At 39.3% G+C, this 26,183-nt stretch overlaps 1 protein-coding gene across 2 annotated transcripts in view; it reads right to left on the minus strand.

Annotated features, from left to right (window-relative positions):
- The window catches only part of LOC143900680 (uncharacterized), a 66,703-nt gene extending 42,567 nt beyond the window's left edge, over positions 1-24,136 (minus strand). For both annotated transcript variants that reach the window (XR_013257853.1, XM_077412296.1), the window contains exon 1: positions 23,506-24,136. The gene's annotated coding sequence lies outside the window, so the exon portion shown is untranslated. The remainder of the gene's footprint in view (positions 1-23,505) is intronic.
- Positions 24,137-26,183: the final 2,047 nt, after the last annotated feature.

Here is a 26,183-nt window from a genome sequence, read left to right on the forward strand (position 1 = left end):
TCGAGATGGAAGACCCGTTGCGAGCGCCGCTGAGCATCGAAGAATTAAACGAGCTAATTGCAGCTCGGTGCAAATGTATCGAGAGACTCGCTCGTCATGATTCGCGCGTGCACGCGGATACTCACGTTAAACACATTAATTAGGCGGCCGATCGATGCTGCAGGCAAAGGAAATTTTTGAAGAATGCCGCGCAAATATTCGAACGCGAATCTCGAGCTCTTTTGCGCGTATGTCGAAAAGGAAAATCGGTCGTATTCCATTTGCTTTGCGCGAGCCCGGCGAGTGCTATTTAATTCAATTATTGTCGCGCGTATTATGAAATACGCGCGGTAATTGAGCAATTTAACGGCTCTCCGCAAGTACGTGATATAATCAAATTTACTAATTCTACATAGAAGTGACGTGAATAAAAAAGTCTACGTAAAAAAGGAGCTGAAAAATATATCTAAGCAGAAATAGCTTTGCGCTTCTTCTTTTTGCTCCAACTAATTTACATTTTTCGTAACTGCATTATGTATAGAGAATTCCCTGCTCCGATGTTGGAAATGTAGTTAACAAAATTCATTTCGCGTTGAGTTCAGTCGAAAAGTTAATTTGAAATTTAAGCAGAAGGTATATCAATCAAATGATTATAATTATAAATTACAAAAGAGATATCTAAGGCTAGAATAATATTTTACAACAAAAATTTGGGACTTCGAAATAAAGTAGTACAGGATCTGGACTGGTATTTTGCACATAAATCCGCAGATAAGCTTTAAATTCTCTCCCAGCGAGCATAATAAAGAGCCTTTTTACGCGGGGAATGCGTTCGGCGAAGAGATAATCACTTCGCGTCATAAATCATGATTGCTCACGGACACAAGACAGATACGTATGAATAATGCGATACTTTCCACAGATTATAGCCCGATGATGCTCGCGCACGTTTCGGACGGGCCGCGAATTTCAGCCTGTGTACCGCCGAACATTTGATCGCCCGCGTCCGCAAACAAGACGTCGATCCTGCCTGTGTCAACGCACGGAATGATGCTTCTTGTTAACTATATCGTTACAAAGACGGAAACATGCAAATTTTCATCATTTCTTAATATAAAATTTTTGTTTAATGTTATTTCCAGGAAATTTATTTTACGCGATACGAGAAATATTGCCAAAATGAAAATTAAACATTCAACATTCAATTTTCGGATCAACGTATATTGATCATATCAATATTGGTACACCGCGGTACCGTCGCGTCGATGGTCTGTACAACCATCTTTCTTGCGATTCCAAAAGACTATGTGACTTCTTCCTCTGACGGTATGCGAACGATGCTATTCATCTACCGGCATTGTCACAGCTAAGACAAAGGTAGTAGACCATTAGTAAAGTAGCGGTTACCAGCGGAAACACGGCGGAGAGAGAGAGAGAGTATGAGAAGAACTAGACCATCGAATTGATGTCTGCTATATGACGTAGTATTTCTACTGCGGTTAGTAGAGAGAATGTAAAGGCCTTCCGAGAAGATGTATAATGATCGTTTCAGACCAGGTATAACTACCTTTCTTTTATCATAATCAATTGTCCGATTAAGTAAATGTGAAATTTTTTATTTTTATCTTGAAAAGTTACCTACGTTCACTACAGATACACTTTTAAATGTTAACGGCGCTGAAAAATCCGTACACTCTAATGTGGTAACACGGCCTGCTGGGAATACCGCTTGTTTCTGACGGAAAATTCGCCCGTATACATTTCTGCCCGTGCAATTCGACGAATCGAAGGTACAAACGTGCAAACCGACGCCGTCGCGCCGGTCCCATTCCGCGGCTTTTGAACGCGGTACACTAAAACGCAGTTATGCCGATCGCTGTTGCACCGATCTGGCGTAAAAAAATAGCTGTCGATACTTGTTGATGGGAGTTAAAGGGGAAATGGTATATCGCGATTTGCGAACTCAGCGGATAGATTCTAACGCGAGCGCGTATTCCCGTTAATCCTCGTTCGTAGTATACGGTAAAGCCCATTTTCCACAGTTGTCATTACTGAGTCCCGTGCATCCACGATACCCCGCTGGGACGATAAATGTTGAATGAATCGTAAATAGTGCTGTAGCAAAAGGAGCTCTTTGAGCGCGCTCGCTCGTATTTCATTGCTCGATCTCGTGCACGTAATTTTATTTCAGCTTAGATTTCAGAAGTTAACGATCGCCAATAAATAAAGAAGGACGGCGCAGTGGAAAGTGTAACTGTCGGTTCGTTAAGTAGAATACAATACGAATCACGCAACCGTTCATATCATTACGACGATGTTCGGGGGAAACGTATAGTTATACCGCGCAGTTGCATTGGCGAACAGGTAGGTACAAATTGTGTCAATAATACAAGCGAGTCGGCAGCGGAAAAATAATATGTCTTAGTTTTTGCTTCAGTAAAGTGCTATACTATATATCGATCGGATATATAATAATTATGGTTACACAGTGATCGTAAATATTAATTTAATAGCTCAAATAACATTTGGGTTTGAATTAAGTGAACATTCATAACGTTGTAATTATATAGTGCCACATTAAATACTGCTATATGGAACAAAGTAGCGGCGGGAGTTTTGTCAACATAATATTATCCATTTTGAAACGGCGATATAAAATAAACACAGAGTATTAGAGTATTAAAAAAAAATTGAATTATTAATTAATGTAAATATTGTCGTTTTCTTCGATATTTATTAGCGCTTCCAAAAATTAAACATACTTTCGTAAGTTCGAGAAACGTCTTTTGGCGCCCTTCTTCCCCCAATCTTATTTCAAGAACAGCGTAGTATAATATTATATATATATGCTCGCAACTATTCCACACATGCAATATTACAGAAGCTACATAGTTTCGAAAGCACATTTCAGCTCTGCAATGAAATGTACACGAAACTTCTATCGATTCATCTAGTAACAGTTCTGTCTGTTCTAGTGATTTGTCGTCTTTCAGAACAGACGTAAAGAGCTACTTGATCTTAAGGTTAATCCATGAATCTATAATAAATTGAGATTAAATATGGACAAGACGATATTAGCAAAGTTATTAAATTGTTGGAATAAATATTACGTATTTTTCTTGCTCAGACTATTTTTCGTAAACATTTCCTTGAGTTTTAAAAACGTGGAACCAATATAGATCTAAGGTAATTGTTTAAACAGGATTAAGTGTAAGTATTAAAAGATTATTACCAACTGAATCTACTGACAATTATAGCATCTGAGTTTTTCCTGTCAAAACCCAACGAAAGACAAGACAAACATTTATTAAAAGAGATCATGAAAGTTCGTTCCTTCAATGTTTATGCGGACATTATAACACAAACCTATAATTAATTAAAACTTCTTTAATAAAGCTCGCTTTGCCACTTGTAAAGAGTCGGTAAACGGAAAAGCAACGGTCGAGTTCTTAGCGGAGTTGGAAATTAAAATGCTTTCACATCGAATCTCAATACTCGGCGAACGTGAGGAAAACATAATCACCGTTTAACAAAGCGTTATTGAATCAGTCAGAAATTATCGCCATGTTTATACATACATATATATATATATATATATAACCTCGCGATTTTATCAGCATCGCAAACGCGAGTTTGAGCATTGTTCAAAAATTCCTTACAAACCTTTCAGTTTTTCGCGAGAGAGAGAGAGAGAGAGAGAGTATACGGGGACAATCCCCCGCATCCATTTAAACTGAATTAATAAGGAGAATCGATTTTCCATCTCTATTGCAGTTGCATATTAAAACGCGCGTGATAAGAGACGCGCGGGTTTAAACCGCTGGAAATACACATACTCCCGATCTAATCTCGAAAAGAGGCAACAAATGGAATTACTTGGAGTGCATTATGTGCGACCGGTGCGCGGTGCTAAATGCATCGACCGTACAAGAGCGCCCGGTCGGAGAGCTACCGTTATGGCGCGCCGCGAGCCGCGCACGCTCTCCGGCTCTCGCGAATTCTCGACTCCAAAATGGTTGATAGCGAATCGCGTCTATTGTCCAGCTACTCTGCTTAATGGCGAAAGACGACACTCGTCCGGTGAGATGTCCCGCGGGACAATACGGGGATTGAATTATGAACGTCGCGCGCTGAAGGAGCTTTTGTCCCCCGCGGTTTGGGGACCCACGGTTCGCAGGTCAAGCGCGGCCTGCTGAGGCCTAAATCTTTTGTTCGGCCGGTTAATTATTACTTCCGTCGCGATAACCAGCGCGGCTGGAAAGTAACTGGGCGATGCGATGCCTATGCAATCTGCATAATTTTTCTCAAGAGCGGAACGAGCCCATGTCCAGGATATATGCCACCCTCGCGGTGTTTTAAGAACAACCTCGTAGATTTTTGTGACTTTTCCTTTACATATTACAACGCGATCAAATAAAGCGAGTATTTATGTCTTATTTTCCACTTTTTCCTCTCAAATTACCGCCGTTCCTTTCTACGAGTTTCTTGGCGAACCTCCGAGTCGATCTTTCTATATACATTATTTATATTAATTCTCTTGCGGCTATAAGCACGTTCGCAATTCCCAGATTAAAATTCGGTCAAAATAAGGTATTCCTGACTCATTTAAATTTCGAGGGCTTTAAAACTCTGAATGTGAAAAAAAGATAATTGACTCCCCCTTCACCGAAACATTTCCTCGTCATTGCCGCGGTACGTCAAAAATAAACGCGTATCACGCTCTGCATACTCTTCCAGGTCGCGGCGTACGTTATGTCAGTGCGACTCGATGTTGAAGATCTCATCGCCGCGGGTATCAAGCAACGATGAGGCAAAATGGCGAAGGGACGTTATTCTCCCGACGGATTAATTTCGAGGCAGGCTGTGCTTCAACTCCACAATTCTCATTGCACCTAATTGTCGCGATCCCCTAGTCAGGGGAGATGTCAGAATCCCTGATGAGAACGAAGGGAGTTGGCGTTGGCACCCGCGCTGCAAATTTCTTCGTCGCCTCTCTCATTCGGCCCGTTATCGTTTTTCCCCCCGTCGTCGACGCGGTTTGAAAACCTCGCGGATATTAATTCGCGTTAAATTGCGATCGCAATACCGCGTCGATCAGTCGGATTGCACGCGCTCCGTCTCACGTTGCGCACGTTAATTTCAACTCTGTTTGAACACCACTCGCTTGTTGCGTGCGATACAAATATCACTGATGTCGTCCAAACTGACTGGGTACAATTTTATCGTCATCGTCGCTTATTAATGTCTCGTTAATCAGTGAATACTCCTTGAAATTCTGGTTTACAATTATCTAAATGCGTGACGCACGTTCACGTAACGTCTGACCAAACATTGATTATTTCGACGCAATTTGTTTATTTGCATATATTTATTCGCAAATAAGTAGTGTACACATGGTGTGTTTGCAGAGCAAACCATTCTTACGCGACTTGACATAAAGAATTTCAAATATTATTCCGTGCACGGCGTTTGTGCATAAAAATATATTCAACTCTTAAAATTCTCTCTCGCATTGTGCGCAATCCTTTTCGTTAGAATGTATTCCAGAGATGCCCTCCCGGTTAAGAAAGAAAACTCAAACAAGTCTAACGGACAGACGTATAAAAGACCGCCTGGAAGATCAAGATATCTTTTAAACATTTCTTTATAGTCCTTTTGCATCTCTGGAATGTTTGCGCTGCTTGCGGACCGTGTAATTTTCAATTTAAAGTCGATAAGCACCTAATGAGAACGAACTGAGATAAATTATGCGAAATAGCGTACCTTCCTTTTTGTTACATGTATTTTTATGTCAAACGTATCTACTTTGAAATAATAAACTCTCGTATAACGTTCATTACATCGATTCACGTAATATAACAGATCTAGTTAGCGTGCCGAAGGAGCAGCATCGTTAGACGGGCTATAGCGCTCATTCGTCTCCGGTATTTCTTTCGTAATTGCCGTGATTCGCAGACGCACGATCATCGAGGTCTAAAGGGATTGAGAAGACGCTGTGCGAGCAAGTTAAGGTAGGCGTCTCGCTACGTGCTAGTCATGTGATACTGTTTGTAGATTTTTACGTTCAGAAATATATTTCAGGCAATTTTTGCTAAGGGAAAAATAATTTTATGACGTATGGTGTAAAATTTCATACGTGACAAAATATGTTACTTTTTCCAAATTATGTGATTTTTTTCATTTGACTCCGTTTTGATCGGCTGATCATCCGAGTCGTCGAGAAAGGTTATACAAGTGAGAAAAATACTTTTCGATTGAATTTTGACACGTACTGAGAAAGGGTTTCAAAACGCATGACAGGGATGTCGATCACTATCCACGTCGGCTAAGAAAGACGAGCCCCATAACCTGCAACTACAGTGATTAGCCAGCGACGTTGCCAAGTCTTCCCAACCTCGCACCTCGACCAAAAAATGTCTCGATTACCGCATTTTCACTAAAATAAACTAAAAAATTAGCAGCGAAATCTCCGGTAAACTATATATTTTATGGTTGCGTCGGATTCTTCGAAATCTAATGTACAAAAAGCAATGTTTTTTCTCACTTCATCTAATCGAAAAATGCGAAAATATGTGATTGAAACCGTGATGCCTTCTTTTTCTGACCGTCTGTATGAAGTAATGCAAAATTTGTGATTTTCAAGATCGATTTTCTAGAGTAAATAGTCGGTAAGAAGCCACAGAAAAAATCGACTGCAAAGCTGATCATAATTTCATATAAAATTCGAAATCGAAAACTTTATCTAATACATGCCCTGACGAGACGACTACCTTAAGGCATCTTGAGAACGTTGAGAAACGTTCACATTGATACATTGCGAGCTCTTAGGTACATTTGCGCGAATTTCTCAAGGACTTTACAGGGTTTTCGGCTTAGCAGTGCCGATTAAATATCGCCTTTGTGATGTAAAACCCCCTTCGTAAAACGCAAGCTAGATCGATGAGTGGATATGCAAAATGAAAATTGTATTTTTATCGGGTTCGAAAATCTATCAAAATCGTGAGAAAGTAATAAGGGATTATATTGATTGAAGACTTAACTGAGCAAAGTATCTTCAAAAGTATGTAGCAAAAATGTGTTCTTTAATCAATTTGAATATAATTTTTAATTTAAAATTTTTGATAATTTTGCCTACGTTAATTAAAACAGTTATTCAATTTTTATAAGAAAAGGTTTAATTCAAGATTCAATTGTTGAAATTTGTTTAACAAGATTCTTTAGAATGCTATAGAAAAAGAGATAGAAAGGTATAAACAAGGAAATTGAGTTTATTTGCGAGACCGATCGTGCGATTCTAAAGAATAATTCTGTATTCCATTTAAGGCCGCGTTAATATTCGATCATTACTCTATCGTATACGTCAATCAATTCCGAGTTGGCGCGCGCAATTCGATTTACACGTTGAATAATTGTATAAACGCATTGTCCAGCCTTGTCAATGAGCACTCGCAATCATCTATCTCGTTCACCGCGGCTTCGCGTCAAAGAAAAAGAGAGAGAGAGAGAGAGAGAGAGAGAGAGAGAGAGAATACCTTTCTACTTGATAGAGCAAAGATTTAGGTGAAGCAAAGCTGAAACCGCCGGCGTTGAAGATCTTTAAAAGCTTGCACTCACTCAGGAGTGCCGCGAAAAAAGCGTGCTGTGGGAAACTCCGAAACCACGGGAGAATGAGAGAGAAAGAGAGAGAGAGAGAGAGAGAGAGAGAGAGAGAGAGAGATTGCTGATTTTATTCGTCCGAGGAAGTTAGCCTGAATTTATCTACCATCCATTAAGCTCGGCTTGAAGAACCATCCTCTCGCGACTTCCGAGAAGCGGAAAAGAATGCGGCATCGCGTAGGATTATCCATTTGTTTGAAGTCCATGCGGTATATAGACACCGCATCGTAATTTGTACTTGTCCTTTCAAGAATACGGCACGTTGTACTTGAATGCATAGCATGTGTGCGGTGCTAATGAGCGACGTATTTAATCATTTTGAAAAGATAGCGGGGAGCACACACAAAGGACGACATATATAGATTATTAATTACCTCGCACTCTAAGGGTAACAATTAAATTGGCTTTGAAAGGCCGTCCCACGCGCAAGTTTGGACTTTAATAAGAGAAAACCGGCATATGCACCGGGGCGACGTATAACAGAGAAAGATTGTCGCGTCAAGCGGCGCTTCTTTTAATATTTATATTTCACAGGGAAACTATAGAGACACGCGGTTAGAACTCGGAATACAGACAAGTCTCTATCATATCTGTACCTCTACCAGTATAAGACCGCAATCGCAGTCATGTCACACGGAAGTTCCTGAACCCCCGATCGAGCACGACCTCAGGTCACACGAGGTCTATAATAGTAGCAAATGACGATCGGTCGTTCCTCATGCTCACCGACTCACCCTGTAGACAAGTACTAGGTACGCGCTTTCGGATGAAAATTAATCTTCGAAGCCTTGTCGGGTGTGAGAGAACGTATTGTCCCCCCGTTCTACGCGCCGCGTATATATAAACGCCTGTTTGCGCCCACCTCTTCGCGGCTTCTCCGTTTTCAATTTCCTTTTTACACTGTTCCGCGCCGGTTCCGCGCCGCGATGAGATTCGATCGCGCTTGTAGCAAGAACCCGACCGTGATGCCCGTGCCATTACGTTGTACTTGCATGCGGGAGAATTGGTTGTTGCGATTCCAGTTTGACCTCGACTCCCCGCGTTTCCGCGATGGAAAAACACTGTCCGCGTGGTCCATTTCATATCGATATGCCTGTGCGATATGAGTTTTAATGCAATAACGTGCACCACACGCCACAGGATATACACGATATAGAATGATTTTCGATTTAAGTTAGATTCACTAGGAAAATATTATATACTTACGCGTAAAAATAATATGTTATATTTAAAATATAATTAAAAAATCGCAAGAAATATATCAAAAGAACTCTCGAGGGGAGTGAGCATTACAATTCCCTACATTTTTTGAAAATATTAAAATTCAATTTGCATCATCGAAAAAAATAAGAATAAATTGAAAATATCGGTTAAATATGTCTTTTTTAGAGTTAATTTATTTATAGTCGTTATATAAATCTTGTATAAAACATCATAGATTAGATGAGATTTAGAATAGTTTCATATTTTGAGACACAAACGGTTCAATAATCATTTTCATTAGAAATCGGATAAAATTAAACTGATTAAAAAACAGCTGTGAAACCTTTTAGCGCTAAAAAAAATTAAACGATTGTGTGGAATATTCCGCAATATGTTACATACACAACGAAATAGTTATCAAATTTTAAATTAATTATTGAATATTTCTATTTTTCAAGTGTGATATGAAGTATTTGAAATTAAATGATCAATAAATAGCAATAGATTATAAAAAATATTATTTTTAATGTTAATTGTACGTAAGGCGCATTTCAATTTGGTACATTGCGACGGAATTTCGTCGAAACGCGATTGCAAAATAAACACGCAAAAAAGTATAAAGTTCTGTAATTATATAATATTAATATAACGAGCAAAATTTTAATGGCGCTGACTTTTAACGAAATACAAACGATATATAAGCGTTGAATTCATATTACATAATTGACAAACGTTAAAATATAAATGTAATTATGATGGTGACTTATTAATTAAAAGCATCGCGACGCCACTCGACTCGGAATCGATGATTTCATACATGCGATATTCCGTTTATGATCGAAAAATTCGAAAAAGACATTTGCATTCTAATATCGCGATATGGTACTCGAGATTAATAAATCTCGAGTTAATGACTAATTACACAGTAAAAAATCGTGTGTACATACATAGCGGTCCATATATAAAAAATGTTAAAAAATTACGTTTAATTTTTTACTGTGTAAAATGTAATCATATATAATCGTGCTGTACGCGTATTATACGCGCGATACAATTTAAACGTACAAATCCCACGAAATTTGAAATATGCAGTATTTAAATATATAATTAATTAACTAAAAATTTTCGATATTGAAATTAACGCATAACAAAGTAAAGTGGATTTTAAGAGTCAAATGCGGTTAGTTGTGCGTGACTTAATATTAGGCCAATTCCTTTTAGTGACACAAGTCGACACAAGTGTCGTTCTGCAATGTCTTTGTTATTCATTGAATGCCATGAAGAATAGAATGATGTTTGTGTCGACTTGTGTCACTAAAAGAAATTGGCCCATTGTGTAACATTTAATTAATTATTTAATGTAAATTATAAATCACATACGTTTCGACCATCTACTTTCAGACGTCTTCAGCTCTGCGATATAGATAAGGTAAGTATTTAAAAATTGAATGTACAAAGATAGTGTAATTTTCAAAAAAGAATACCAGAAAATACCGTTTTAAGTAGCGGTGATTGATATAACTGAAACAATATGATACAATTAAAAAAACCTAGTTTTAAATAACAGCTGATTGACAGACGAACCAGTTTATTTAAAACCAGATCTGTTATTTAATTGTATTAAGTTGTCCCAGCAAGACCTGTGGATGAGTCATTGCTTTTATCTCTGTAAAGAAACGGATTAGAGAGATTAAAAGTTGCTCATTCGAAAGAGTAAACCTTCTACCTAGTAGCCATTTTCATTGTTTGTGCCCAGCCAAAATAAATTTTAAGAAAAAATAGATTGATTCAATTGGTGACTCCCACCAGCGTAACTTCATCAAGTTTTGTACATTATTTGACTACAATGTGTGGGTGTCACTGAACAGTATCTCAAGAAAGCTTTAAGAGACAGAGCATATTTGAAAAGAACAGTAAAATCTTGGCAAAAGAAGTTCAGGAAAGACGAAAGATGAATAGAAAAACGTCATAGCAGCGCTTCCAAAGAAGATGATCGAAAAGGAGAAAAGATTTGGAATATTAAAAAGAAACTAGAAAGAAAGAAGAACGTTAGTGTCCGCGTACTTTTCGAACAACTGGATATTCCGAAGAGTACGTCGGACAGTTCATCGTGTTCTAACAGAAGGTCTAAAGTTGAGCAGGTGCCTCGGTTGTTATATGAGATGATATGAGAAGGTATGCAAAGTGGTTTATACCAAAGTGTTCAAAGACTCCCCGTTGGCAACAAGTCTTTACACAGGATGGTGACTACATATAATCATGTTAAATTTTCATTTCTTTATTCTTATTAATAAATTTTTTGCAAAAGAATACTCATTTACCTGTCTTACTACAACCTAATATCCTCCGTTTATTGAAACATGTATATTGTTAATAAACGGTCAAATCTATAAGTATCGTTATAAAATTCATTATGCGTGCGTATGAATATTAATTGCAATAGGATAATTTAGAATTTCTATCCTATCGTTACATGAAATAAATAAATCGCGAAATACTCGCTTCGATAAACAGCCAGCACATTCACAGTCATTAACCGTGAGAAAACGGTGAATTAATTAAACGCGCGGGCTATAATAGTTCACGGAAAATAATCGCGTTTCTCGTCTGCCAATATTTGACACGATGGGTAATGCAATAACGCCAATAACAGACTCACAGTCACTATCTGCCGACTCTATAGTCTCGCTCGAGCGAATAGCAATGGTAGCAAGGAGCACCGGTGGCATTGCATACGCCTCGCTACTAAATAAACACCAAAGCAAAGCGTACGCCAGCGCGTAAAGCCTCGCGCTTCTACGATGTTGTTCACTAGATGTTGAAAAAGGATGACAGAATAACACTTGTGTCGACTTGAGTCGCTAAATAAAAAAAGCACCTGATATATTTCGTACCACGAGATAACTATATAATAATACATGCATGTACACAATAAAACGGCTATTCAAATATTCTTTTTCTTGTGTTTTGTTTCGCGGACTCATTAGCGTCGCCTGATGAGACAACGGTGAATTTTATTCGATCGAAATAAGAGCGTTTCGGAACGGAAATATCATTATTTGAATGCTAATTCTGTCGAGAAAATTCAACGCACCGTGAGATTCGCGCCAATAATCGTTCCTCGCGATCAATTGAATATATATTCTCAGTGGATCTCAAATAAAAAATCGACTATTGGACCGTCTATATCTCAAGATATCAAATATTTTATTCTACTCCGAATATTGCAACTTATATTTTTGATACGAATTTCATGTAACAGCTATAACCACGTTAATAATACCAGGCTATATATGCATGCAGAAGTGTGTTTTTATAAAAAACAAAATTTACCTTCGGAGATTCAGAATTACGTGGCGTAATATCTTTCCCTAAAATAAAGAGCAAGCAATGTTTTTCTGCACACAATATAAAACAATTTTCTCCCTATACATATGTGCTATCACAAAATACCAGCGCCGTCGGGTTCAGGCGCAAAACAACATTTTATATTTATTCATTTACCTATACTGTGACATTTGCCGCATCAGGGACTCGAAAAAGGTTAAAATATGAATCTCTCAAAAGGAAAAATTATTACTTTAATCTTGCTATAAGTAAACATACATTGCGCGCTTTATGCGTAGAGATTAATTGCCGGAAATTATACTCATTTTTAAATCTATATTTACGTGCAAATAGTCCAGAGATGCCTATTACAGTGTACAGAATAGAATTTTTATATAAAATGAAAACAGATTCGGATGCTCGGAGACAAATAAATCAGCGCGGAAGCGTCTATGACATTTGGGAATCGACGAGCTTTACTTTGAAAATAATTCCGCTCGTTCAAACGAGGCGCACATTAAACAACCAGATTTGTGCAACGGACGCTTGTTTTTTTTTTGTTTTTGTTTTTGTAGTATGACGTTTCTCGCGTCGGTGCAGGCAAAATACCTGCTGAGTGATTTACGGAACAAATACACCAGAATATTTATCAAGGTACAGAACAATTTGAATTTGCGGAGCTGCAGCGAAAAAGCATTTGAAGTGCCGTAACTTAATAATAAGCGGTTACCTCGCGATCGTTGTTCGGATGATGCAGTTATATGTCACGTGCACTCCGCACGAGACGATTTAATAAAATCTACGCAAATCTAGCGCACCCTCCATTTACGGATTTCGCAAATGAATGAACGAGGTGCGCGAGGTTACTAATTACAACGATCCAATAAAGCTCAGGCGTTAATCCTGAGGTATTAGCCCCCTGCGTGCGGAGCCGGTTGAGTAACATTATCAAATAACGTAAGTTCCGTGCGTAATTTTAAACAAAGATATATTAAATAGTCTTATAAAGATTTTCGTCTCGGTTTCCCGAAGAATTTCAGATGTACTCGGATCAAAAAGAGTTCGAGATCACAAGCTCCAAGCGTTGAATATTCCGCGTATAACTCCATCAATGTTGCCAGTAGCGCGGATGTCTTCAGCAGTTTGTGCTAACTAGGACAAGACCGCGGCTTGATAATTCTTTTATCAGCCGTTTACTTTAATGAAATTTCGATTCAACTGTATACGGATTTCCGACCAGCGATTACAATTCGAGGGCAAAGCGCAAGGTAAGTTATTGGTTGAAACGGAACTTACTCGCGGAATTCCTTCAGCGACAAGCCTCGCGCCTGCATTTCCCGGGACATACGCGTACAACGGCGAATGTGTGCGACGTCGATCCGACTGCCAATATTCCGAAAATTCGATAATTCGCTTCCATTTTCGGCGATTCCTGTGCCAATGGTTTACGTGTGCGCAGCGCTCACGCGGGCGCGCGCGCGCACGCACGCATATGTGCATTGCCCTTCGTACGGAGCTGACGTTCGCGTGTGGACCGATACCACCGAGGCTTAACCACAGAACCTTAATCGTTCCCCCCGCACGGCACCCGTCCCGTCTCATTAATGAAATGCACGGCCCAAATTCGGCGACCGCAAACGCGGGTAACCCTTACGGCATAGCGATTTGCGCTCAGCTTGTGTAATTGAACGTTCCTTCGCCTTATTATAATAATATCCGAAGGTTGAATTTTCCTTAATTCATCTTGAGCGGATCGATGGGCTAATAACGGAGAATATATGCGCGACATGTGACACCTAATTGCTGTCGGGCCAGAGAACGCGGGATTCTGGCGATGAGTTAGAGTTAGAAGTTAACTCCACCGCAGCGACAACTTCTCTTGTGTTACATTGACAGGTGCTTATCAATTTAAAACTTAGAGTAACAAAATAATAAAAAGAATATCAATGTCAGATAAATTTTAATAAAATCAATCTGAAAATGAACATTAGAAATGTAAATATTAAATACTTGAAGAGAAATGGTGCCTAATTTCTTCATCCTTGAACAAAAATCCAAATTTTTATTTATATTTGAAAATTACAGTTAACGATATTTCAAGCGCAAGGTAATATTATGTAACAAAAATGTAACGGAATGTAAAAGAATAAAAACAGAAATTAACACGTTAAAAGACACATATGTTTTGATAGTGAAAGTGTACTATAACTGCAATCGTATCGTTATTTTTACCTTAGCGAGTGACAGGTTTTCGCACGTCTTTCGAGAGAGATTGCATGGATATTCGTGGAAGATTCATGCGTGTATATAACAATTCGCGAACAAGCTTAGATTTATATGGACCCCGAAAACAATGGCGCGCACATTTCCAACCTCAATATTGTCACCGGAAAAACGGTATCCCGGTAATATACCTGCGCGCCGATGGACTCTGCATATGCGTATCTCCGTTTCCTCCGACCGCCCCATTAACGAGTGCTTCCGGTGATAACATGCCGAAATACCAACACGCCGATATATCGAATCAACCGCGCGCTACCAGGATCAGTTCGTGGACCAATGATTTACGGTAGCGCGGTTAATGATTTGCGAACATGCAAATCAACAACATTTCAAACAAAATCATGCTACACATAAATTCATATCAAATATATATACCTTTTTTTTCTACGAGATTAATATTCATTTGCGTTATACAAAATTTTACCATGCAATATACAAATATCATACGATACAAATAATGAATATTAATTTAAAATATCGTTCAGCGAAAATCACATTTTATTGAAAGTGTAAATGTTTGCAAAAACAATGACCAAGGATATTACAGTAAAAGCTGATGCGATTAAAATTATTGATTAAGTCGATGACTTGTGAGCTAACTATTAATTTCGTTATAACTATCACGCGTGTTATCAGGAAGTTATTTTAGACGGCTTGAAATATTGTTTCCACCATATAATTCTCTTCCGCACCTTTGTGCTCTACCCTATATGGCCTCGCTATCCTTCTTCCTAGCTATCCGCGACGCATATTATAAGACGATCCGCGCGCGCGGATGTGACACGCGCTGCACCTAACTAAAATCGATTGCGACGGCACCGTGCTCGCGCAGTGCATCGTTTCATTAACCCGATATCAGGGCGGCGAATAAAAAAGATCGGCTGTTAGAAACCCCGGCGCCGCTCCGCGCGTAATGGTAATTTATGGCAGTAACTAATTGCCTCTACCCTTCCCCTCGCGCGAACATCCCCCGAGACGACATTTTAATGACGTACTAAATTCCCAGTCGGGTCGCGAGTTTAGGCGTCGCCGCGCGCGTTTTTCGTGTTCGTGCGTGGCAAGACGTGGCCTTCCGCCGGCTTTTCCTCGGAGAAGCCGAGTTTCTCTCCTGCCAGTTCAGAAATGAATCACCGGCGACGGCGACGGAAATCTATTCGGTGGCACCACGATGGCCGTCCGGAACGACGAAATACATATAGGCGACACGGATCCTGCGGTGATTCCGCCGCCATCCCATGATGGCAGAGTCGCGTTAACACGTTCACGACGAGATGTGGGTTGGTAAGTGTAAAGCGATGTTCAAAAATGTGAGTGACAAACCGCGGTGCGCCATAATACATTATTGGGTCTCAGAACGTTGCCGTGTAATTTTGGCGAATTTATTTGCATGGAGTGCGTTAAAGTCCGTGTATCTCTGTAAAGTCATTTTATTTTTAAAATTTTTATATAATTCTCGACTCTATGTACCTATGTTTTATGTATAGCTATAAAATCCTTTGATCAATTTCTGACTAAATATCAAATTTGAGTCACTATATAGCAATTTGAAGTTAAAATGTTTTTGTGACTTCCGTGTTTCATGGCTGTACTTATAAAATTAAGAAAATTTTGGTCTCTAATTGATTCTAGTAGATTATATGTTTAAGAAAATCTCAAATTTAATCGTGAAATGGAGATAACGATCGACAAAACTTACAATAAGGAAGGATCATCATTTTGTACCTCTGGACGTGAAGCATGGATATAAATCTTTGGTTACCCTGATATACGACAGTGGTGTACGGTGAGAAGCGAAACCGCAAACCGGCTCGTATATATCATTCAAATATGACGTTGGTCGTAAACGTGTTGATCTTGCCTCTGACCACGCTTATAAAGTTTAATGATTACGTTTCTCTATTCGATTGTGTCTCTTATCGCTAAGATGATGCCGTGAGAATAATTCACCTGATAAGTAAGCTGTAATGATAGATGTAGCGCGCCGCAAATTATGTCACTCACTTGTAAGCTTGAAAGGGTTAAGCCCGTTAAGATTGCCCCTCACGATATGCATATTACAACGGAACCATTTATGATCATAATCTGGCAGACAAGCCGGTTCATATAAGGCAGCTTCGCTATCTGTATTTATAAACGAAGTGCCTGCGAAACGTTCGTGGTAAATATTTGTACGAATTTCTTGAATAGCGGCACTCAAATATAATTATTTTTTGTAAAAAAAAAATAGCAATCTTTTTTCAGTCGTCGCTAACAAAAGAGTTTAACAACAAATCGATAGACGTGCTGTAAGAGGCGGTCATTGAGTATACACCGAATGCACCGGAATAGTTTCATCGAATCTTACGCTTCGAGATTCGCGCGGCGCGAATCGCGCAGAAAAAGGGGAAACACCGGCCGATAATTCACCGTATTCATTGTACCCTATTGGTTGACACGGTTCCCGTAAATGAATAGAGGCGAAAATACGCCGCCTGTGAAACACGCGAAAAAATAAAAATTCAATCCCATACTGGGATTGTTTTTCCATACTGGATGAATTCCGCGTTTGACTGGCGCTTGCTTTGTACACAGGACTGAAGGTTTATTCGATGGTAAAGTACATTTCTGCCTTTTCGTGTAATAGTAGCCAATTTCCGGGATCGTACTTTATCCATTATAGTTTAACTTTTATGTACGTACAAGTGATAAACATAACTTGCGTTTTAATTAAGTAAAAAGAGAGATAAATGCTAGCGGATAATTAGTAATCTTTAATAATCTGGAATAACCCTTTCTCTACAAAAATGTAATTTGTGCCTAAAATTTTGCTATCAAATGTTAAATATTAACAATCAAAAAACGGGAAAAGTAATAATGTAAATTTTTTTAATTTATTCATCGTGGAGAGTAAAAGAGTAATAGAGTCTATATAATCTTCTTTTAAGACGATGTGAAATATTGTGTTAATATAACTTCGAATTACGGTTTACATTTAAAACTTCGGCGAGGAATTAGAATATAGGCCAATGTGAAATAATTCATCGCGTCTTTTAAAATAGCGAATTTTCCACTGCCGGATATCGAGCCTCGTGCGCGGATACCGATGCGATTAATAAGAGAGAAACCTTCAACTTCAACTAAAAGCTTTCAACAGAGTTGAGGAATTACGGAACCCAATAAGGCGGAAAGTCGTGAAAAATTCAGACGTGCCATTCTCGGACAAAAGCCCGCGTTGAACGCGAAGGTGCTGTCCTTTTTTGTCTTTTAGGTAATACAGAAAATGCATCTTCCTATATAGTCTTTATAAAGCCTCGCACGGTTATTGTGCTACACAACGTACAATAACACATGCATTATAGCGTGTGCAATCGCATGCAGTTTTGACATGTCGGTTCTTTCCCCGCTAAAATGTTAAATAATGCAAACGTTGATTTACAAACTTGAAAAGATTCTCTAAACACAAATGGTAATTTATGCGTTGAGTTTTAACGAAACGGACGAAAACCTGAAAATATTCGACTTCAATTTACGGACCTTTCTCGTTCGTATTGATTCGCATCCTCACCGTAAATTTAGTACATACCTACTGGACGTTATTCCGCTACATTACAGAAGTGAGAAGATGTTACGTTATAGGAGAGATAGCACGTTGTGTACATACGAGTACATGAGGTCTTCGGCTCATATTCCCATCTCGGATTTAACGCCAGACACGGTTGCGCAGCTCTGTTGGATGTAAACGAACGTTTAGAATCGGGCAGCCATATTTGACGTTAAATGCACAACGAGAACATGGAGATTATGTATATTTTCTCGGTCTAAATATGCTGTTCCGCGTGATAACACCACGACGGGTTTTGGGCGAAAATTTCGGCCTTGTTTATTTATAGCACGATCCCCAAAGCGCGGAGGTGATGCATTGTTCAAGCACAGTCGATTAAGCACAGCCCGTCGTCGGGGATCACTCCCCGATAATGAATCGATTCAGGGGAGGATCATCGCATACAAGATTGTTCGTAGGTTTACAATATGTATATCGAGGACCGAACCAATAACCGCGCCAACTGCATGATTGAAATCATACAAGATTGTGTTTATTAAGAGAACGAGGTTTCCTCGTGTTAATTATCCCCGAAAATTAACGGTCCTGCCGGCTTATTTGTGAAACCCGTAATTAGCGCAACGTATCCCAAGCGCACGATGAAGCGAATCCCGTTCATATAAACGAGGATGTAATTACTTCCATTGAGCGGTAAAAGCAATCGTCACGTTTATCCAAATAAAAAAACAGCGTAAAGAAGAAAAGAGGGGAAAATCGAGAACATTTTGCTGCAACAATAACCAACAACGGACAACAGATTTCCAGTCTAGTTGATTCGATCTTGTATTTTTGTTATTTTGATTACGTTCATGAAGCCTGCTGTTCGTAGAACATGAAAGTCGGTCAACCATTTAACAGTGCAACAGGAGAAAAAAAATTTACGGATGATAAAAATATACGAGCCGTAAAGCGTCGTCCTGAAATTTTTGTGGACGATGTTACACGCGCGTGATTACTGATGCAAAACGTGCAACACACAACGAAACTAGTAATTAATATCGGCAGTCTGTAATACGCATTTTCGAAACGCTTCCATTTATTTTTGTGGAAAGTGAGTGAGAGAGAGAGAGAGAGAGAGAGAGAGAGAGAGAGAGAATAAAGTGTCTCGGGTACACGCGCGACAGGATACACTTTCGTTGCGAACGCATTTCATTCGATTGACGTGTTAATATTAATTGCATTGTATCATACCGTTATGCAAGTAAGTAAACCATAATTTCAGAGAGCCCATTCTTTTTCCACCTTTTCTTCTCTCTTATCCTTTCTAAGAAATTAATAACAAAGGTATTATCGTTTTTATTACAGCCTCGTAACAGACATCGTTCTTATAATTTTAATGTTAATACTACATGAGATACCATTAAGAGCGTTTTTTGCCACCGCAAAAAACCTGCATATACATAGCTAAATAATATCCAATATAAATTTTTCACAGTTCTGTGTGATACTTCCTTCTGATATTTCGATTATAGATAATAGTATCCTCAAGCACGTGCCTGTATTTAAATTAAGCTACGGCCTTGGGCAGAAATACGTATTGTGTCTTTATTTAATAAATTATAAAATAAGATGAGAGAGAGAAAGAGAAAAAAAGAGAGAGAATTCATAAGCCTTTGCAAATTAAAAGATTATACAATAACCTTTTATTTCATTAACGGATATAATGATGTATAATGAGGAATACAGCACGCTTGAATCTTTTTGTTATATTGTGAAATACACTTTTTATTCTCTGCGCCTTCCAATTTACGAACGCTATTTCAGTTACCTCAACATGATTCGTAAAAATTTAATATTAAAAAAATTAATTTTATTCAAATTATATTAGAAATGCATCTTTAAATACTTTCATTTGTATATTTGCGTGCCATCTAAAAATTAACCGCTTACATCTCAAAGGAAAAAAGAAAAATATAGTCGAGAATCTCGCGTATGTGGATGTAAGATAAATGAACTCGGTTAATCGCGGCTCATACACATGACGATAAATTTATTTCATCGTCCAAAAGACGTACTTTATCGTTATTTGTAATCGAATACACACGTTCGTAGAAAAACCGTCACAAATCACATTCGTGAGACGTCCATGAGAAAACGATCTTCTATCGTCCGACAAATAATAGCCAAATACGCTTTCAGGAAAACTCTACAGTATCTCGGTATTTTTCTTTACAGTATCAAAATTTGCTTCCGTGAGGAGAGACAAAAAAAAGGAGATTCACTTTGTAAATAAACTCGTTTCACATGAAATTATAAGCTGAAAAAGCTCCTATATTCCGAACTGATAAAGTTAAATTTTAAGGAAAAAAATGGCAGTTTGTAAAACTACATCACATGATTGCATACACCAACAAAGTTTCAACAGTGCAGCGAAGTGAATAAGTTTATGCAAATAAGTAGCAGAATCAGCTATTCTTCATGGTTATATCCATAATCTTGAAAAGCTGAGCCTCGAAATCGCTAAATGATGTTCATATCATGATTCAATTCTTTATATAGTAAAGAATCTTTACTTCTTAATCTCTTATGCGTAAATTATGATAAATTTTCATAACTTTATATATTAATTTTATCAATATCCTCAAATTAAATAGTATATAAAAGATAATATAAAAAAGCATTTATTATGCTAATATTATATATTGTAAATATATATATTTTTTATAAATATTGCCTACACGTATATATAACTACAGGGGAGAAACGTATATATAAATTCCTCCCTTAATCTCGTCTTACAATGTCAAATCCGCTCAATATCAGATCCGATTAGACTTTAAACACCAGACTAACGTGTCTTTAAACGTCATGCCGGAACGTTTCAATATTACGCTGTCATTCCGCGAACGGGCGGTGCGGCGAATCGGTTGAAAGGGTTAAGGTTACGCTTAACCGTGAACTGTGAATTATGGCTGTCAGCCGGCGCGAGGAAGGAATTCGCTATCTGCAGCCCAGTGTGAGATACGCGTACGAGGATGGAGACCGTGTTCACTAATTCATGGAGCGGCAGTAACCGTCGCTCCATATTTTGCATCCCATGAAAATGTATTCGTCTGTTTGAGCAGACTCCCCCGAAACGTGGCGTGGGCGCCCATCGAAGTTATTTGCCGTACGCATGTGCACGCACATGCATGCATGCACCCACGCACGCGACGGTATATATGCACGCGATAGACCGGGCACAATATAAACATACGACGCGACCGTACCGTATACACCGTATACGCGCACGGTTAGCCGAGATTTCGCGTGTATGTGGCATCCGTCGGCTTTCCCAGCCAATCCTACGCGATCAAATGCCGTCGCGCTTTATCGAACTTCTGCCAATCCGCGGGATGCGCGAGCAAATTGATCATGCACACATTGCAGCACAAATCGCTGTGATACGTGTGCGAAGGTGTATGAATCTCTCTCTGTCTCTCTCTCTCTCTCTCTCTCTCTCTCTCTCTCTCTCTCTCTCTCTTTCTCTCTCTCTCTCTCTCTCTCTCTCTCTCTCTCTCTCTCTCTCTCTCTCTCTCTCTCTCTTGTTCGCTCTCGCTCTCGCGACAATGAGAAGAAAATGCCCGTATTTTCGTCTGATATACGCGTTACGGATGCTCGCACCTTCGCTTTCTCTGTTTTTCTACGAGATAAGAGCCCATTGATCAATGCTTGGGAGCAAAAAAGGGTCCAGCACGAGAAAGTAATTGCTATACTACGTACATCGGAACGATCGCAATGTCCGCTGGAAATTTAACGAATGTTTTTATTTGGGAAAAATAAAAAAAATTAAAAAAAAAATCTGCTCGGAAATTTGTCCGCGATTACCGTAAATTTGCTGGAACAGTATTTCAGCGATTCCGAATCAAAACGCATCATATTATCACGAAATGTTAAATAAAAGTATCGTTTTGTGAGACATATGTGGTTACAAATTTTTTAATACTTGATTAAACTTCTCAATTTTTAAATAATTCTTTCACCAGAAAACAGACGTGATGAGTTATTATCGTAAGACATATCGAGTTATCTCCGCGTCTCTTTCATATAATTCTTATTTAATAAGAGAAATATAATAAAAATCAAGAGTAATAATTTTTAAAACACAAATATATGGTTACTTATAATAAATCAAACTAATGAGGTAAGCTTTTTTAAAAGGAGCTTTTTTGCAAATTGTTCATTTTTTTTTAACTTTAAAGCTTTATTTTTACGATTAAAGAAAAATGGAATTATAAAATTATTAAAATAAGTTCTTCATATATATTAATACATAGTATCAATATAAATTATTTCAATGAGTTCAGTTTTAATAAACGCAGAGCGCATTTTTTTGCTTTAAAAATTATACCTATAATGAGAAATATCTAATGATTAATTGATTACAATATATACAAAATTGAAACATTTTACACTGTATATATTATCTGGTATTTCGCAAGAGTATATACGTACACTTGTCGTAATTTTACATCATAATGTATTAAAATTTCTCATCAATGTGACATTAATTTGAAAAAGCAGTTAAACTTTCACATTTCGCTAATCATCGAGAATCGGCTTAATAAATCATGAACGGTATATCTCATTCTTGTCATTTCTGATAAATAATCGACATCATCAAAAAAACGTACAATATTTTGTGAAATTTTGTCCCGGTAAATCAATTACGAACGCGCGGTAACTTGAAATTAGAACATGAATAATCGATTAATAATTATTTTGCATGCTAAATGAGAAAGCAATTAACCTAAACCGGTACAGTAATTAAACAAAATCGCTCTGACAAAATTATTCGAGAAACGCGAAATTTTTGCGGAGGCACGGTCAAAGCGACGCTGGTGCAACAACGTGAGAAAAAAAACGGAAATTTCTATGCCGTACACATATATAAGCCATCGCGTTCTTCGATGCCGTTATATTTTCAGGCGATTTAAATTTCCGTGTATCGCAAGCCTGAAAAAAGCGTCCCGGCTGACAAAGCGTCGTGCAAAACATGAAAAAACGCGCCAAGTTAAAATTATAACCCGATCAATCGATTGATAATAACCTTGCTCGAGTTAAAACGCAATAAACGCGAATGCACTTATATAGACAAGTAATAATTAACTAGAGGTCCTGTCCTTTTTTTTTTTACGGACATCTCAGCAATTAACGCCTCGCGAAGGCGGCCACTTAGGCTGCCGTTAATGTGGACTCGCATTAGTCGCGGTTAGCGCGCTTTTTTCAACAGTTTTTTTCAAACTCGTAATTCCGACCGAAACTCAGCGCCCGCCCGAATCGCGGCGCAAAAAGCAACATTCGTTAAGCAAATCGCCGCGGGGGAATGTCTCTTTCTCTCTCGTTCTCTCTCTTTCTCTCCCTCGGCCTTGCGCGTGAGATCAAACCTTCCCACGACGCGAGCCTAGCAAAAATTAACACGACCGAAAGACTCGCGGGCGTGTTAAGTTAAAAGCAGGCGCGGGATTAGCATAACGCTCGGGGACTTTAGTCCTTACCTTCGTCAGAGGAAAATCCTGATCCCCCTCGACGCCGCGACGATCCCAACCGACGACTTGTAGCGCTCGACGCGAGTCGAGCTTCCACCCCTCGAGCCTTCGCGAGAGAGCGTGAGAAGGAGAGAAAAACGGAATCCTCTCTCACTTCAGACGACCTTGACTCCGGAACTGACTCCCGCCGACGGACGCGCAGTTACGAAGACACGGTCCTCTACGCGGCCGCCGCGTTTTCCGCTGCGGTTGGCCGCGCGAGCCGCGCGACGCGCCGTCCGCCGTCCGACTCCTCGGCTCGGCGCGTACGCGCCCGCGGCATAACGGCGCTGTCGCGGGAGGGCGCGATCGCGACAACGGGTACAGGTGGTTGCTCGACGAGAAAAAGTCTCGCGCCCGACGGGCAGGGTGAAAAAGGGGGGGTGGAAAAAGACTCTTGCGTTTCGCGAGGAAAGGATTCGCGCGCCGCGCGCGTTTCCGCGGGCTCCGGATCGGCGGGAAAAATTGCGCGGCACGCGCGAAACGAGCTGCGTCTCGTCGCGACGCTGATCTCCCCCGCGAACGACCGTTGCGCTCGGCGTAACGACAGCTCGATCGACTGGCTGGGGCGAGAGCCGTCGCGCGACTGAAACACCTCTCTCTGCTCTCTCGCAGCATCCCTATCGCGCCCGCTCGCCCGCCTGTTCGCCCCCCCGCGGTACATCCGCACCCTTTGCCAGCCCCCGCCCCCCCCACCCGCGGACGCGAGACTCCCTTTCAGCCTCTTCCAACCCCTGTGTCCGCGATAGCATCCTCCTGCCTCTCCTCCCGGTTTACCTTCTTCCTCCACCACCCTTTCCACGCTATACTCTGCCACGTCGCGTCGACCCGCTTCCACCTTCTTTTTTTTTCTCCAGCGCGCACGCCGTGTCCTGCAATTTTAGTAGATTGGCTCTACTCCCTTGTGCGATTACGGATTTTTAAATATCCTAACGCTGTACCGAGGCACGGTACTCGGTTATCGATAATCAGCGTTCGCGTCGTAATCTTTGCGTGGACATTGCCTATCCGCGATATCATCGAGATACCGATATCCGGAAGCCGATATCGAGCGAAAGATATCGACGCACTCGAAACGCCGCGTAAAAATACGTTTGAAAATAATTGCTTGCGGATAATTTTATAACAGCATATTTGCATTTTCATGATTCACGCAATATTGTTTATATCGATTTTCATTAATTTCTTCTAATTGTCGCAAATAGTATCTGTAATAACGAGAATACGAGGTGCGTCTTTTTCAGGTATCGATATTGTTGCTGATCCCCGATATTCTTTAAATGTCGATAGCACTTATTGCCAGGGGTTAAAGGCAAAAATTGAATTTGAGGATAAATTGGGGCAAGAGTTTGAAAACTCGCGTCTCAAAGGAAGTATGATGATTAGATGTAACGGTAACTATCTTCCGACGAGACTTACAATTAGATCGGATTGCGCCAACAGTAGGAATTAGTTCACGTTCCGGCTTAACAATTCACTATCCCTCCCTAGTCTATGATCCCTGCCTATGATATAGACGGAGACGGAAAATCCGAAGAGATTATCGACGTTGGTTCGAGCAGGCCTGCAGCAGAGGGAGTGGGTCGAAATGTGTGTAGAAAAGTGGATCTTCCTGACTTAAGATACGGGATTCTTCTATTCCGCGATACCAGTTCACTCGTCGTTTTCAAAAAAGCTATGGCGATTAGATGCAATGCTTAACTATCCCCAGTGCGAATGGTAGAATTACGTCAACAGTATAGGAATTAGTTCACGACCGGCTTAATAATTTGTTATTTAATTATTCCTAGTTTATAATTTTATCTATGATAAAGACAGAGATGGAAGATCGGATTAACTTGTCAATGTTTGTTCAAGTAGGTCGTATTGTTAGTAAAGAGTGGCTCTTAGTGGAAAGTGGAAGGAGTGGGAAATAAGTTAGAGTCAAAATCGTTCTGACTTAACCCCTTGACTGCCGATGACGAGAAGTCTCATCATTTTCAACTTTGCGTTTATCGCAGCGAAAATGTATTTCCTCGTCATTTATTAGATTAAAACCGTTAAGTAATTTTATCACTGAAACAATAAAGTAACTAAAAGTTTTTGAGTGTGCCGAACACGATTTTTGAGTCCGACACGTAAAATGTTGCTTCAGAAAAAAAAGATATAGAAGAAAAAGAAAAATTATCGAATATTCTTGTCATGAGGTACTTTATTATATTAAAATGTTACCATAAATTAATGACTGAAACAAGGTATACATTTAGAAATTTTTGGGTGTGCCGAACATGATTTTGAAATCATATTTGAAAAAAAAAGTTTAAATAAATTTTATGACAAAAGTTCTCATAAACGTTTATAACAAAAAACTTTTTAAATTTGACTTGAAATTCGCCATCACACAGCATTCAAAAACTCCTCTATAGTATAAACTTTTCGTTAATTTTCGACAACTTTTTTTTGGCATTTTAAGACCACTCGAGGAAAGTGGTGTGGCAGTCGAGGGGTTAAGATTCAAAATACAGAATTCTTCTATTTCGCGATTCTAGATCACTCATCGTTTCCAAAAAGAAAACTGTGATGATTATGTAGAACGCTAATTATTTCCTAACAAGCGCGAGAGTTAGAATTACATAACAGTAGAAATAAAAAAAAGTAGAAATTAGTTC

The sequence above is a fragment of the Temnothorax americanus genome, unplaced genomic scaffold, assembly GCF_048541705.1.
Source record: "Temnothorax americanus isolate GAGA-0224 unplaced genomic scaffold, ASM4854170v1 Scaffold3, whole genome shotgun sequence".
Lineage (NCBI taxonomy): Eukaryota > Metazoa > Arthropoda > Insecta > Hymenoptera > Formicidae > Temnothorax > Temnothorax americanus.